The sequence below is a fragment of the Nuphar pumila genome, chromosome 5 (genome assembly GCF_984573655.1).
Source record: "Nuphar pumila chromosome 5, dmNupPumi1.hap1.1, whole genome shotgun sequence".
NCBI classification, from domain to species: domain Eukaryota; kingdom Viridiplantae; phylum Streptophyta; class Magnoliopsida; order Nymphaeales; family Nymphaeaceae; genus Nuphar; species Nuphar pumila.
The window spans coordinates 100,402,007-100,419,373 of NC_143253.1; the positions used below are offsets into that span (position 1 = coordinate 100,402,007).

The window sequence follows — 17,367 nt, forward strand, 5'->3', positions numbered from 1 at the left end:
AAAGAGCAATTTTTAACAGTGTTTTACTCAAATCAGGATTTCGCGGGCACCATGTTTTCATGATTTAATCAAATAATATATCAAATGAATTCAAAAATCTGTAAAAATTTACATGAACAGTTTTGATAACCCTAAAATTAAATTGCATTAAAAAAATATATTTTTGATATTATTTTAATATGAAAATTAAATAAAACCCTAAAATATGCAATTTTGCCTATAGGTACATACCTATCATAGTGTCAGGCCCAAATCAGGTATGAAATCACCATAGAAATTCATAAAAATGTATTGAGCAATACTAGACAAAAATACAAAGATTTTCCTTTTTACATATTAGAAAAATCATCTCTGATTAGGGAGATACCATTCCAGCAATATATGATCAATTATAACGAATATATAATGAGTTGAAATACATGCATTCAGTTTAGGGTACAGAAAAACATAACAAATCACATTCAAAAATTAAAAAAATTTAGCAGTGAATAGCAGACATATAAAAAAAGGTTTTCCATTTTAATGATTGTCAATCGGATCTCCGGTTAAGGAGATACAATCGACACAAGTTGATCTAGGGTTTAAATAAGGTATAACAAGCTCTGAGAAATTGACTCTATCTTTTGACAGAGTAAAAATAGAAGACAGATGCATAAAAATATAAAAAAAGTACAGTAAGTACTAGACATCAATACAAAATCACTTCAACTTACGGATTGTCAATCAGGTCTTTGACAAGAGAGATATCACCTCTGCAAGTTGTTCCCGAATCCCAATAGTGATTTCATGATTTAAAAATCATGGTTTGGTTTTCTATTTTTTTGGCAAAGTTCTAGAACCCAAAATAATCTGATTTTTTTGTGGAAAGTCACTGCCAAACTCATAAACCAACTCTAAAAAAATCAGATTTTTCTGACAGAAAAATGCACATGAAATAATGTTGTTTCCGCATGCCCTAGATTGAAAATCACATATTAGCGATAAAGCTTGAAAAACCCTAATCTAAACATGAAAAAAAATAAAAAAAATATCCAAATAATGTCAAGAATTTAGATTTGATGCTTGAGTAAATAAAATAAACATTAATATAGTAAAATAAAATAAAAAAACTCAGGAAAAGCAAGGTTAGAACTTGATTTAGCCTTGAAAGAGGGATTCAACCCATTAAACGGGCGACTCTCATCTTTTCATTGGCTTAAACATAAAAAAACATTAATATAAACAATTTTAATGGTTTGAAATCATGGAAAACATCCATACACATTCTTAGATCATCTTTTTGAATCGATTGTGAGATTCTTGAATGAAAACATGGCTAGAATCTCATAACCAATGGGCGGCAATGGTGAAATCCATGGCAAAAAGCTTAAAAATTTAATAAAAACAATGAAATAAAATATAAAAGTCTCATCTTGGGTTGTTTCTGCAACAATGGAAGAGGAAGAGATGATAGAGGAGAGAGAGGGAGCAAGAAAAGGAGAGAGAGAACCTAGGGGTCGACCCCCCTTTTACCCCTATTTATAGTTTTTCAAACTCTTAATTAAAGAGTTCAGAAATTTCAAAACTCTTTTCTTAATTGGATTAATTAGGAGGGGGGGGGGTCCTAATTAAATTGACTTTTCAAACTTCCTAATTAGGCCCTAACAAACCTAAGAATCCTAATTCTATTAAAATAAATCCAAATGTGGCGCCACCCTCTGTGGGCCCACACTTGGTTTTTAAAACTTTAATTTAAAAACCAAAATTAAAAATCAAAGTAAAAATAGATTTTTAAAATCAATTTTGACTCTTCTAAACTCCTAACTTAACTAGAACACTAACTAACTCTAATCTAACCTCAACTTCTTCAAATATGGTGCCACCTAGAGTAGGCCCCACTTGATTTTCAAAAACGATTTTTAAAACTTGAAAATGAAAGTTTTCAAAAAGAGGTTTAGAATTTGGAATTGAAATGGATTTTTTTTGAACCAAATAGAATTCTAACTGGATCAGAACTCTTCCAGATGTGGCGTCAATTGAGTGGGCCCCACATCAGGGTTTTGAAAAAGTTAAAATAAAGACTGAAAATGGTTTCAAAACACAATTAAAATCACTGAATGATAATTAGAGGTTTTGAAAATAGAGTCCTAAGCGAACTGAAACTCTAGACCAGAGTCCTAAACCAACTAGAACTCTAAAATTTAGGTTTTTAAAAGACAAACGAAGAAGATTTTAAAGGATTTTCTCAAAAACTGGTGAAAATAAATCAGAAAATGCAGTCAGGGTTAGAGTCCTAACTCAACCGAAACTCTGAAATAGAGTCCTGAATCAATTGCAACTCTGAAAAATGGACTAATTTTTTAAAACAAGTGAAGAAACTGCAAATGGAGGTAGAAACAATAATCAAGATAGAGTCCTGATCGGATTAGGGCTCTGAGATAGAGTCCTGATCAGATTAAAACTCTAGATTTTTTGTTTTTTTGAAAAATAGATGATTTTTTTTTTGAAAACCAGTGAAAATAGCAACAAGCAGTGAAATCAAAACAAAGTTCTGATCCAACTGGGACTCTGAGGATAGAGTTCTAATTTGACTAGAACTCTTGGAATTTTGAACAAACAAGAAGGTTTCAAAAACTTTTTGCAAGATAGGTAAGAGCTAGATGAAAAATAAAATCAGAATTAGAGTCCTGATCCAATTGGGACTCTTGAATTTTTGACTTCTTTCGAAAGATTTTAGAAGATTTCCTCAAAAATAGGTAAAAACAGCAACGAAATATAGTCCTAATCCGACTGAAACTCTGAATAAGAGTCCTAGTTCTACTAAGACTCTAAGATTTTGACTCTTTTGAAAATCAAATGAGAAGGTTTTCGAAAACAAGTGAGAAACATGAGTAGAAGATAACATCGGGATAGAGTCCTAGTCCTTCTGAAACTCTGGGACAGAGTCCTAGTCCAACTGGAACTCTAAAATTTTGGCCAAAATGAAAGGTTTTGAAAGGTTTATTAAAAAACAAATAAAAATAAAGGTAAAAGATAAAATCTTGATCCGACTGAAACTCTGAGGCAGAGTCCCAGTCTGACTAAAACTCTAGAATTTTGACCAAAATGAAAGATTTTGATAACTTTTGTTGAAAATAATTGAAAATAGAGATGAAAAGCAGAGTCCTAGTCTGATTGAAACTCTGAAAAAGAGTCCTAATCTGATTGGGACTCTAAGATTTTGAGAAATTTGAGAAATGAAGAAATCCAGAAGCGACACCACCTAGATGGGTCTCATCCGAGCGTTGAGATCACTTAAGAATTGGTTTTAAAATGAATCCAGATCGCTTTGTAAAGAAAATATTTTGAAATAAAGATCCTGGGAGTTAACAAATGGCAAAATGTCGATTTAGAACCCAGGTATTTGAAATTGATTTTGAAAGAAAATTTTTAAAATCGTATCTGAATTGAAAGATTTTGAAAAACAGGAGTGCTGGATCTCAAAAAATGAGATACAATGACATGAAATGATATGAGATGTTGTAAGATGATATGCCAAAATGCATGCAGTGATATGCAATGATACATGAAACGTAAATCCTGGATAAGGGACTTGGAATCTTGAACCCTTGGCAAACACAAAGGATTGAAAATTCTCATCTAAGGATAAGAACTGATAATCGAGATTGAGCCAAAATGAGGATTAAACCTTGATGGTAGGATGAAGTATTGAAATTTTATTGTAAAATTTGGGCTATGAACAACCCTGGTTTAGATATCGACCAACTAGTTCCCTAAAGGCTGCATAGAGTGGGTCCCAGTGGTAGGAGGTAGGTGTTTGTGAATGAGGGTGAAAATTTAGGGTGTTTACAGATGCCGCTTTTTTCTACTAAGCCAGTTGAAAGCTGAGCTTAGTGGAAAAGAAAAACATGCTAAATTTGGACTATAAAATACCCCAGTTAGATGAATCTGACTGGGTGTGAAAGAATTGGCTTTGGTGATTATGATAGGTATGAGATGGAGAATAAAAGAGAAAATTCACCTCATTGGGATGAGGCTCAGGCTTAGCCCTTAACCTGGATGGGACGACAAATACCTCATGAAAGAACGAGATTCAGGCTTGACCCTTAACCTGAAGGGGATGAAAAATGCCTCATGGAAGAACGTGGTTCAGGTTTGACCCTTAACCTAAAGGGGGCAAAAAAAGAAATTCTCGAAAGGAGAAACCATGATAGAACCTTCAGATTTTGCATAATAAATCCGAGAGGGGTTTGCAAAAGGAAGAAAATGGGGTTCCCTAAAGATTGAAAAGGGATTGATCTTGGGAGTCTCATTGTTGAGGCTGAATGGCTTTTAAAACAGATGACCTTTTGTAGAAATAATTCAGGTTTAACCCTTACCCTGAACTGAAACTGTCTATGATGGGATAGTGGAGAACATAGGAAAGTGTGCGAATCTGAGAGCCCAGGCGCTCAGATCAAAACAAAAACAGGAAGGATCTTGAAAACTTCCATTATCAAGTCCTAAAAAGGGATAAAAACAACGCCATGATATATTAAAATAGACATCACGCTCTCACTTCATGTCGGGATAACTTAAAAATATTGTCAATAAAATAGAAATCGTAGTTGATTCAAAAATGATTGGAATGTAAGCACATTTGTGTAAAATATATTATCTCTTCTATCTAGAGTATTACCTCCAACTGAGCTAACTCCGTAGAATCCAAAATCAAAATCAAAATCAAATTTATTGTTGTTGAGTTTCTTCAAGAAAGCTATTCATTTCCTTGATATGAAAAGAAAGGAATTTGTTCTTAGTTTCATAAAAGCAATTAATGAAAGTATATTGATAAAAGAAATTCACATAAATAAAGATGATTTGTGGCAGTTTTGGCAGTTTGATATCTGGGGTTTACCCATGATGATCCTTTTGCACTCTTTTGAGACATAGAGATTGAACTTTTCTTGGGGTTTGACGAGAATTTCATCACACCAACCTTCAACTCGGTAATGTTCTGATTTTCTCTGGAAGGACACGTCACATGCTCCTTCAACTTGGAGATGATTCACATCTTCTTGAGTCCCAGGAATTATATTGATAATGTTGTCTCTTTAATTGAAATCTCTTGATAATCTTTTAAACTATTTGAGACATAAAAAGTGAGCTCTTTTGGGGATTTGGCGAGAATTTCATCGCACCAACCTTCAACTCGGTGATGTTTTGGTTTTCCCTAGAAGGACACATCACATGCTCCTTCAACTTGGAGATGATCTGAGTCTTTTTTGGTCTGAGGAATTATATTGATAAAATTGTCTCATTGGATTGAAAATCTCTATATGATAACAGTGATGATCAAATATCTTTAAGGGATTGTCGAGAGGTTCATCGCATCAGCCTTCAACTTGGCGACAATTTGAACTTTCTCTGGAAGGACACGTCACATACTCCTTCAACTTGGAGATGATCTGAGTCTCCTTTGGCCTCGGGGATCAAACTTATCCATCAGTCTTCAACTAAACAATGATTGAGAGATCCCTTTTGTAGATAGTTGATTGTAGCTTGATTGATTAAAGAAATATTGAAATTGAGATTGAGTGAATTCTTTTATATCGCCCAGGATATTTTCACCGCTTTATTACCAGAAGAATAGTCTTTAAAAATGCACCATAGTTATGATTAATATCAGTTCACTTATGGATTTTCAACATCATTGATTTTTTTCTTTGTCGATCATATCGATGACTTTCTTTATCCTTTTAGTTGACCAATAGAAAAAGCTTGAATTTTCCTATTTTTTCGCAAAAGTCTTGTCTTTTTGGAAAGAATACTAAATGTAATATGAGGTAAACTTTTATGCAATAAAGATTTGAAATCAACAACTGTTTTTTATAGCAAATTGACAAAATATTCTTGAAATCCTTGGTGAAAGAAATTGCTTGACATTCAACTGACACATCTGTTGCTAGATTCTCCTCTTCTTTCCCCAAAGGAGAGACTCATACTTGACCCTTACCTGAATGGGTAATAAAAAATACCCCTCTCTTCCCTAAAGAGGAGGTGTTTGCAAAACGAGCTTTTGAAGAGAAATAAACTTTTCATCAAAACTCCCTATCTCTAGGCTTCTCTTATGAAAAGGTAGCCAATAACAAAGGTTGAGAAAAATATCATAGAGGGGTGAGTCCATCACACTCTCCCTAGAAAAGGGTCCTCAATGACGGGATAGCCTAACAAGAAATATTTGGGGGTTACAAGGAGAACGAGCTTCTGTCAAAACTCTCCCTGAAAAAAGGGTTCTTTGTGAGATAATAATAATAAAAAATTGCTTTGCAAACTATTTACAAAACATGAGTCCCTTCAAACTCTCCTTAAAAAAGGGGTTCAGCAAACCAACAAAATTGCATGCGAAAAAATGAGCTCTGATGATGCATGAAATGCACATCATGTTAACAAATTTTTCAAGCATTTTATAATAAGTTTAAGGTTTTAAACCCATGTTTAAATGTGTTTTGATAATAAGGGGTTATGGTTCGAATTTCAGAAAAATCGGAGTTAAAATGAGAAAGTTATGGCTATTTCAGTGTTTGGGCACGGATTTCGAGGTGAATCAGATCCATATCCGACCCTATTAGGTTAATTGGACCTTGGATCAACTCCTAGAAAGCCCAAAACCCAACCCACACGCCTATCCATATCCATTTTAAAAAGTTTTTCTGAAAACCCCCCAGAAAGAGGCACATAGAAAATAAATTTTTTATAACAATGTTTCTGAAAATTATCAAAAGTATAAATTATATATTCCAGCAAACCCTAGGTGTCTTTGGCTGTGTTTGGACGCCCCCTACAGTGATTCTACTCCAGCAGCTCCTTCCTCTCCATTTCCCCCCACGTTTTGGCCATTGAAGACCGGTCTATGCTTGATTTTCAAGCATATTTTCGATCTCCCTTGTGTTCCTTTCTATTTCTTTCTTTCTCCTTGCTGTAGTTTCACCACTTTTCTGTATTTTTGCAGGTGTAGCAGAGGTGAAGACCATTAACCTTGTGCGAGAGTGCGAAACACACCAACAAGGTGAGCCGGCCCTACCTCCATCCGGCTTTCTACACCCTCCGATCGAGAATCGGCTCACATTCCATCGTCGGTGGATCTCCAACGTGTAGCAGCTGCAAAGGTGTTTTTTTTTGTGAAGTCCAGCATCCTCGAACTGTTTAGGACGTCCTACTCCAGCCACGGTCCGCTCTTCTTCATCCCCCCGGTCGTCGGATCTTCCAAGAGGTAGGTCTTCTTCTTCCTTCTCTTCTAGCTAAAATCGAAATTGAGTGTTGGATTTTATTTTTTTATTTTCTGTGTGTTTCTTATTTTTATTTTTGTTTCAACCTTAGATTAGATTCCGTGCATAGGCCAGCATGTTAGATTAGGTTTATTTGTTTGCTTGATTAATTGGAATCGGTTTTTTTAGATTTTTCATCCTTTTCCTTAAAATCGGCTAGATCTTCATCTAGCCGATTCTTCAAGTTTGTCATAGGTGTTCTTGGGTCTGTTCTACTGAAAAACCAATTAAAAAATTCCATTTTTATTCATCTTAGTCGTTTGGTTGTGTGTTGTGATTTTGATTTCAATTGAAAAAACAAAAATACAAAAATCGGCTAGACAATTTCTAGCCGATTCTTGGTTTTTACAAAAAATATTTTTGTTTCGATTTTTTTTTTCTGTCCAGCATGTGTATTGAGTTGTTTTGCAAAAAATTCACTTATTAAAGTTCATTTTGATTCATCTTAGTCGTGGGTTTTGCTTGTGTCTTGTTTTGATTTTATTTTTTGAAAAAGAAAAAAAAATCGGCTAGAGGTATTCTAGCCGATCTTTGCGTTTTTGTTAAAAGTGTGTTTAGGTTGGTAAGTCGTGTGGTTTGCTATGTGTTTAGTATGTTAACAGTAGCATAAACTTGTGTTAGTCATTTCATTGTTTTAGGATTGATTTAACTAATTGTTTTAATCATTTTGTGTTTTGAGTCTATTAAAAAAATTACAAAAATCAAGTTTTCTTTTCTTTATGTTTTTAATTTCAGCATAGTGCTGTTCTTGTTAGCATTTGTGTAATTAGGAGTTCTTTTTATTATGTTTTAATTTAATTTTTTTCAAAATAGTGAGTAATTAGTAAAATCGTTTTTTGTTAGTTTATGTTTTTATTTTTTTTATTTTTTTTTTAGTCTTCTTCTTCCCCAAGGAGGGGCGACAGCCATTAGAGCTCCCCTTGAGCTCTTGGTCGATTTTTTTAGAAATTATTAATTACAATTAGTTAAGTTAGGAAGGTGTCTAGGTTCAATGTATTAGGGTTTTCTTTCCTAGCCATTTTTAGGGGTCAATTAAGTAGGTTTTAGGAATTAGGGTAGCATTTAATCCTAGAAAATCGGTTTTCTATTTAATTCCTTTTATTCCCGAGGTAGTCTTAATTGCATTAGTGTAGAAAGTAGCACCAATTGAAGTTGGCGATTTTTGAGAAGGGAGGTAATTAAAGTAATTGAAATTTGGAAAGTTTTTGAAAAGAGGAGTTTCTTCAAAAATCGTGTGAGGCATTTAAGTGAAAGTTAAATTTTGATTTTGCCTTAAAGAAGGAGTTACTATTTAGTGTTGGAAAGAGTTTTTGAACTTAAGTAATCCTTTAATTTAGGCTCCACGATTTCCATAAAGAATTAAAGGCAATTCAATTTCATCTTGAAAAGGAAAAAATTGTGGATTTCTAGATTAGACTTTTCATTTTTCCAAAATGAGCTTTAAAGGCAATTAAGGAGTGTAACTCCCTCATTAAGTGGGGCGATTTTTGAGAATCCAAATCCTTTCAAAGTTTGAGCATTTCCAATTATTACTTTCTTTTCCCAACCTTCTATATTAAAATCGTTAGCTTGGAATTAATTTAGAATAATTAATAGGCTACTAATTTAGTCGACCTAATTAAGGGAGTCAAACCCTAGTCTAAACCCCCTTGACCTAGTCAAAACCGATTCTACTGAACCTAGTCAAAACCGAGCTTAGGTCGAGTCAAACCCTAGTCTAAACCCACTTGAGTCTAGTCAAGTCAACCCTTAGTTTGAGTCAACCGACCCTACCTATTGAACCTAATCTAACCTAGTCAATTAGATTGACTTGGTTAGGTGAGTCGTTAATCTAGTCAAAACCTAGCTTAGTCTAAGTCAAAGCTTAGACCAAACCTAGGTCGAGTCCAAGACCAACACTCAACCCTAGTCAAGCCTAGTTGAGTCAACCCTAACCTAAGTTTAGGTCAACCGAGTCTACCTAACCTAATCTAAGCCAAGCCTAGTCGAGTCAAACCTAACCCCTACTTAACCCAACTTGAGCCTAGTCAAAGACCTAGACCTAACCCTAGTCAAGCTTTAGTCCTACCCTATCTAAGTCAAACCGATTCCACTTAAGTAAATCCGAACCTAGTTGACTAAGTCAACTCAAAACCGAGTCCAACTGAGTTTTAGTTAAACCTAACTTAGTCAAAAGCCAAGCCTAAGTCAAGGCATAGACTAAACCGAACCCAATCCTCAGTCAACTGAACCCAACTAGTTAGGTCAAGCCTAGTCGAGTCAACGTTAGTCCAAGTCGAGTCAACCTTGGTCCGAGCCTATCTCTCCCAACCTAAGTCAAACCGACCTTAGTTGACTAAGTCAACCCTAAACCAAGTCAACCTAGTCTTAGTAAACTTAGTCAAGTCAAAACCTAACCCTAGTCGAGTCCCAATCCAACCCAAGCCTACCTAATCCAAACCGAGTTCACCCAAGCCAACCCGAACTTAGTCAAGTCAAAACCGAGCCTATTTGAGTCAACCGATTCTACCCTAACCCTAGCCTTGTTCTTTAGTGGATTTAATTTCATTTAGATGTTAATTATGTTGATTTTAGGTTAATTAGTTTAGTTATTTGATTTAGTATAGGGTAGAAGTGTGTGTGCGTAAATTGTATTTGTTTCGTGTGTGTGATTTGTGCATTGTGCTTAGTTGACTCGTAGTTATTTAGTAGTTAACATAGTTAATTAGAATCGCATTTCATTGAGTAGCATAGTTGCATTCGCATCATTATTTAACGTAGCTTTAGTCATAACTTGCTTATTGTATTTCATTCGTCATGTATTTAGCATAATCGTAATATTCATCTGCATATACACTGTTATTTAGTGTCATTTAGATTGTATTAGGTTTAATTTGCATTTTATAGTGTTTAAATAGATTCATAAAGTGAATAGTGCACTCAAATAAAAACCCGATTTTTGCCCTGTCGCACAAGCATTATTTTCTGTGCAAAAATTTCATGTTTTCCAAAAAATTTTGTTCTATTCACTTTATTGACGTGTTATTTGACTGCAGACCAAATTTCAGCTCATTCGGAGTTGATTTGGTCTGATTTTTAAGCGTTTTGCGAAAACCGCTTTTTCTGGATTTCAAATTACAGGACTTTCGATATCCTGATTTTTCCCAGATTTGAAACGCTTATATCTGGAGTTCCAGATACTGTTTTTCCATTATGTAAAAATTGTTAGATTGTTAAATCTGTCAGTTGCAGAACAAAATGAATTTCGGGAAAATCGGACCTCGTTTGCTCTGTCAAACAGTGGTTTTCCGATAACCTGTCAGAAATCTATTTTACACTAGTTAGTGGCAGTTTCGTAATTTTCTTAGTTTCGGCATTTTAAACTTGTTTTCAGTAGTTTCTGCATTTTAGGAGTTGCATAATCATCATACAGCATCAGTAGAATTAATTTAGCTAATTTTAGAATTAGTTTAGTATTTTATTTAATTTTTGATTGATAAGTAGCATTTGTTTTATTAATTTTATAAAATTAGACTTAGGTTCATTTATAGTTTTACTTCTTAGATTAAAATACTAACTTTGTATTTTCTTTCATTTTTAGGTTGAAAAGCATATTTATTTTCCAGGGTTATTTTCCAAGTGCGAAGAACAATAGTTGGCGAAAAGACGGAAATACCCTTGGTGTGGAGCAGAAGACTGAATTGCTTTTTATTTCCACTTTAGTGATTAATTGTAGTTGTATTAACTTTATAATTGTAGATTGATATTTGTAATTAATAAATCAAATTTTCTAGAACTATCTTGATTAATTCCTGTTCCCTGAGGATTCGACCCGAACTTGCCACTTTGTGGAAAGTCGGTTTTTATATTTTTGGTTGACGATTTTCCAAAGTTTATTGAAAATACTTGTTTTGAAAAGATCATTTCAAAATATCAACCAAATTTTGGCGCCGTTGCCGGGGAACGACGAATTAATTACTTTATTTCTTAGAGTTTGATTTATTAATTTGTTTTAGTTAGTTGATTATTTGTTTTCTTTTTTTAGTTAGTAGGATTAGTAAGTGAATATAGGATTAACATAGTTAGTAAATATAGGATTCACGTACTGTTCTTTCTAGGATTCACTCAATTTTCATCCTACAAGGAGCGATTAGACAAGTGGGTTTTAGAAAAACATAGTTTGTGATTTCCTGTATTTATTTGTTTTAGTATTGTAGAATAGTTTACTGTGTTATTTATTTATTTAGTTATAGAATTCTGACATAGATAGATATCATATCTGTTTGTTTTTAGTTATTGTTATTTGTTTTATTTACATTTTAGTACCTGTGTTAGTTTAGATTTAGATTTAGGTCGTTTGCTTACATCTGGTCTTAGTACCAGTGTATGCAGGGGCGACGAGGTTTAGGAACCTCATTACACCCATTTGTTGACAACCCAGAGAGAATTTTACATTCTCATCGAAGTTCGACAACAATGGCTGACATGGATCCTCCACCCCCAGTTCATCCACGCCCTCTACGGGAATACTTCATTCCCACAGACTATGTTCAGGCATCCTGCATTCGGAGACCCGATGTAGGAGCGCCGCATTATGAGATTAAGGCCAGCATTATTCAGATGCTTCCATCCTTTTATGGCCTTAGTCACGAGGATCCCTACCGGCATTTAGATGAATTCCTCGAAATCTGTTCTACAGTAAAGATACAGAATTTCGATGATGATGCTTTGAGATTGACTCTATTCCCTTTCTCATTGAAGGACAAAGCCAAGTATTGGCTAAAGTCCTTAGATTCTGTAGAAATAGAGTCATGGGATCAATTGCAACAGGAGTTTCTTTGGAAATATTTTCCCATTGGTCGTACGAACCAATATTGTAGAGCCATCACTAGCTTTTCAGAGCTAGATGGTGAGCGCTTTCATGAGACCTGGGAGAGAATGAAGGATCTCCTCAGGAAATGTCCCCATCATCAGGTGCCGAAATGGCAACTGGTGCAGAGCTTCTACGATGGATTGTCTGACAAGAATCGTCAGATGATCGACTCTTCATGTGGAGGGACATTCATGCTGAAAAGCGAGGATGAAGCATGGAGGTTATTTGATACATTGGCCGAGAATTCCCTCCACCATGCTTCGAGCTCTCATTCTGATAGAGCCACACCCAGCATTCAGAAGAAAGTTGGTGTTCTTGAGATTGGTCCATCTACTGCACTACAGTGCAAGGTAGACATGATTGCTTAGAAGCTGGACCAGCTTCTCTCAGGACCATCCACTATACAGCAGGTGTGTACTCTTTGTGCCAGTCCGACACACGAGATCACTGAGTGCCCTTCGGCAGCTCAGTACCCTGAATTTGTTCAAGAACAAGTTCAGGCAGCTCAGGGTTACGTCAGACCACCGAATAACCCATTTTCATCGACATATAATCCGGGTTGGCGTAACCATCCCAATTTTTCATGGAAGAATCCACAGTCTTCCATGCAGATGCCTACATCCTCTTAGCCAGTTCGGCAGCCATCTTTTACTCAGTCATTTCAAAGACCGAACTATTCTCAGTCTTCTTCTTCTTCAGTCACTCCCCCGATTCAGCAGGAGTCTGCTCCGCAGACATCTTTTGAGGAGAGACTTCTCAAGGCATTCCAAGAGGTGAAAACCTCTAATCAGAACGTCTTTGATAAGTGTAGCCAGATATTGAGCTCACATACGCAGTCCATTGCGAAGTTAGAGTCGCAAATGGGACAGTTAGCTGAGGCCATCAGTAGGAGACCTAAGGGTACATTACCGAGTCAAGCTATCATGAACCCGAAGGGCAAGGACCAGATGACTGGAGACCTGTTTCATACTGAGACACAGCAGCAGGCCAAATCTGTTATGACCCTGAGGAGTGGACGTGAGTTTCATGTCGATAGTAGAAAGATGATAGAGGAGCCAGAGACCATTGTTTCACCTACTTCGGCTCAGCCATCATTATCATCCCCATCTCCATCATCATCTTCATTATCTTCATCATCATCATCTTCATCCTCAGAGAAGAAGAAGGATAGGAGTGAGCCTTCTCACAAAGAGGAGGAGCCAGCAGAGTATATTCCCCCACCACCCTATCCCAAAGCATTAGAGTCTCTCGGGTTTAGAGGGAAGCAGGGTGCAAAGATCCAGGACATGCTCGACATATTCAAGCATGTGCAGATCAACCTACCTTTGCTCGATGCGATTCAGCAGGTGCCGGCATATGCCAAATTCCTGAAGGAACTATGTACGCAGAAGCGTAAATCTAGAGAAAGAGTTCCTAACAGGGTCCATCTGACTGAGCAGGTGAGTTCAGTACTTCAGCATCAGACACCACCAAAGCTCAAGGACCCTGGAGCCCCTATCATTGCGTGTACCATAGGGAACATCCGGATAGAACGCGCATTGCTCAATCTTGGAGCAAGCGTGAACATTCTGCCCGGGTATTTCTTTGATTCTTTCAGGCTAGGAGAGATGAGATCGACTCCGATTACACTTCAACTGGCAGATCGTTCTGTCAAGGTACCAAGAGATGTCTTGGAGGACGTGCTAGTTAAGGTGGATGACTTTTATTTTCCAGTCGATTTCATTATTCTTGATATGGAAGGAGTAGACAGCCAGCACCAGACTCCGATTATTTTAGGCAGACCGTTCTTGGCGACTGCCAATGCGTGCATCAACTGTAGGACTGGAGCCATGGATCTCTTATTCGGCAATAGGAAGGTAAAGCTGAATATTTTCAATGCCGCGATGGGACCAGCGGGAGACATGGACTGCTATCATGTAGATATTGCACATGAGTTAGTGAAGGAGCAGCCCGAGTTGTATATTACTGAGGAGTCTTTAGATTTGTACCATATAGAGAAGAATAGCGGTGTAGATAGTGTAGATGTGTCTAGAGTGTCGTCAGAAAGACCACCTTGGGGAGCCGCCATTGAGACTCTTCCACCACTTGCGGAGACCCCCGCCAAGTCCTCGATCGAGTCACCTCTGAAACTCGAGTTGAAACCCTTACCGGATTCACTAAAGTATGCATACCTCGGAGATGAGGAGACTCTGCCTGTGATCATCTCGTCCTTGCTCACTAAGGAGCAGGAACAGAGATTGCTGACTATTCTTCGAGAGCACAAGGCAGCGATTGGCTGGGGAGTTGCTGATCTGAAGGGGATTGATCCTTCATTCTGCATGCATAAAATCCATTGTGATGAGGAAGTCAAGCCATTTAGGGATATGCAGAGAAGGTTAAATCCCAACATGAAGGAAGTGGTGAAGAAAGAGGTGGTGAAGTGGTTGGATGCTGGAATCATTTACCCTATTTCTGATAGCCAGTGGGTCAGTCTGATTCAGGTTGTGCCGAAGAAGTCAGGACTCACTGTGGTTGAGAACGAGAAGGGTGAGAGAATTCCGATGAGAACCACCACAGGATGGCGAGTCTGCATCGATTATAGGAAGCTGAATGTGGCAACTAGGAAAGATCATTTCCCATTGCCATTCATTGATCAGATCTTAGAGAGACTCGCAGGGCAGAGCTACTACTGCTTTCTAGATGGATATTCAGGACACAATCAGGTAGTTGTCCATCTTGACGACCAGGAGAAGACTACGTTTACATGTCCTTATGGCACCTTCGCGTTCAGACGTATGCCGTTCGTGCTCCGTAATGCCCCGGCTACTTTTCAGAGGTGTATGCTTGCTATCTTCTCGGACATGATTGATGATGTGATGGAAGTTTTCATGGATGACTTTTCAGTTTATGGCTCTTCTTTTGAAGATTGCCTCCAAAAACTTGCTCGAGTACTGAGTAGGTGTGCGGAGACAAATCTCGTCCTGAGTTGGGAAAAGAGCCATTTTATGGTCCAGGAGGGGATTGTGCTCGGACATATTGTGTCCAAGCGTGGCATTGAGGTTGACAGAGCTAAGGTGGAATCCATCTCCCGTTTGACTCCACCCACCTCTGTGAGGCAGATTCGATCATTTTTAGGGCATGCGGATTTTTATAGGCGGTTCATAAAAGATTTCAGTAAAATCTCTCGACCGCTTTGCACTTTATTAGAGAAAGACGAGCCCTTTGTTTTCGGTGAGGATTGCATGAAGGCCTTTGAGATTCTCAAAGAGGCCTTGATTACTGCACCCATTTTGAGACCTCCGGATTGGACTCTCTCATTTGAGATTATGTGCGATGCATCTGATTATGCTATGGGGGCTATTTTAGGACAACGCATTGATAGGAAGCCCTATGTGATCTACTATGCGAGTAGAACTCTGTCTGATGCTCAGATGAATTATACTACGACAGAGAAGGAGCTACTTGCGGTAGTTTTCGCATTGGACAAGTTCAGGTCCTATTTACTCGGTTCGAAGGTGGTTGTCTATTCTGACCATGCGGCATTGAAATATTTGTTGAATAAGAAAGACACCAAACCGAGATTGATTCGTTGGGTTCTTCTACTACAGGAGTTTGATCTCGAGATTCGAGATAAGAAGGGAAGCGAGAATGTAGTAGCAGACCATCTTTCCAGACTGATCGTGGAGACCACGCAAGATCAGAAGCCGATCAGTGATTCTTTCCCCGATGAGCAGATTATGTCAGTCAGTACACCGCAGTTACTCTGGTTTGCAGATATTGTGAATTATCTGGTTTTGAGGCAGATACCTGAGCATTGGAACAAGAATGAGCGTGAGAGATTCCTATCTCAGGTGAGGCACTATTATTGGGATGAACCAGAGTTGTTCAAATACTGTGCAGACCAGATCATTAGGAGATGTGTTCCGGAGGAGGAGTACCAGTCCATTCTGAATTTTTTCCATTCATTAGCCTGTGGAGGGCATTTTAGTAGTAGGAAGACGGCTGCAAAGGTTTTGCAGTCAGGATTTTATTGGCCCACACTCCACAGAGATGCTCATGAGTTCTGTAGGCGATGTCTTCGATGTCAGCAGATTGGGAACATGTCTAAGAGGGATATGATGCCCTTGCTTCCGATTTTGATAGTCGAGATTTTTGATGTTTGGGGCATTGATTTCATGAGACCATTCCCGCCTTCATGCTGAAATTTATACATTCTGGTGGCAGTTGATTATGTGTCCAAATGGGTCAAGGCTGTGGCAACCAAGACCAATGATCACAGAGTAGTGCTTAAGTTCATTAAGCACAACATTTTCAGTCGTTTTGGTGTGCCACGTGCGATGATTAGCGATGGTGGCAAGCATTTTAGGAATGTACAGATAGCTTCCCTGCTGAGAAGATATTCTGTCAATCATAGATTCACCACTCCATATCATCCGCAGACTAGTGGACAGGTTGAAGTGTCCAATAGGAAGATTAAGCGAATTTTAGAAAAGACAGTTCGTCCGGACCGCAAGGATTGGTCCCAACGCTTAGATGATGCACTTTGGGCATATAGAACTGCATTTAAGACTCATTGGCATGTCCCCGTATCCCCTTGTATTCGGGAAAGCATGCCATCTTCCTGTCGAGCTAGAGCATAGAGCGTACTGGGCTATCAAGAAATTGAATTTTGACCTCACCCATGCTGACAAAGAGAGAGCACTGCAGCTCTCAGAATTAGAGGAACTCAGGAATGATGCGTATGAGAATGCCAAATTATACAAAGCCCGCACGAAAGCATTTCATGATAAGCATATTGTCAGGAAAGTGTTTGAGCCAGATTAAAAAGTGTGGCTATACAATTCTCGTTTGCATTTATTCCCAGGGAAATTAAGATCGAGATGGACAGGTCCTTACATTGTGAAAGAAGTATTTCCCCATGGAGCAGTGACATTATTCGATCCTATGACCCAAGGTACATTTAAGGTGAATGGGCAAAGATTGAAGCCCTTTATTTCAAATTCCTTGCAGGATGGTGAGTGTGAGATAGTGCATCTCACGAAGGCATGAGGATTCAACCTGAGGGATGTATCATATGTACATTAGTTATTTTGCATTTTAGTATTTTTCTTTATTCAGTATTTCATTTCATATGTGCTAACATTTGTTTTGATGTATGCAGGATGAATCTAACACTTAGTGTATCAGTTACCAGGTGCATGGAAGAGCTTTCAAAGAATTCAAAGATCAGATGAAACTCAACTTCAGAAG

At 37.6% G+C, this 17,367-nt stretch overlaps 1 non-coding gene across 1 annotated transcript; it reads right to left on the minus strand.

The window, feature by feature from the left end:
• Positions 1 to 12,136: 12,136 nt before the first annotated feature.
• LOC149837917 (small nucleolar RNA R71) lies at positions 12,137 to 12,241 on the minus strand. The gene has a single exon (XR_016432290.1). It is a non-coding gene; the product is annotated as a small nucleolar RNA R71 (small nucleolar RNA).
• Between the last annotated feature and the right edge of the window lie 5,126 nt (positions 12,242 to 17,367).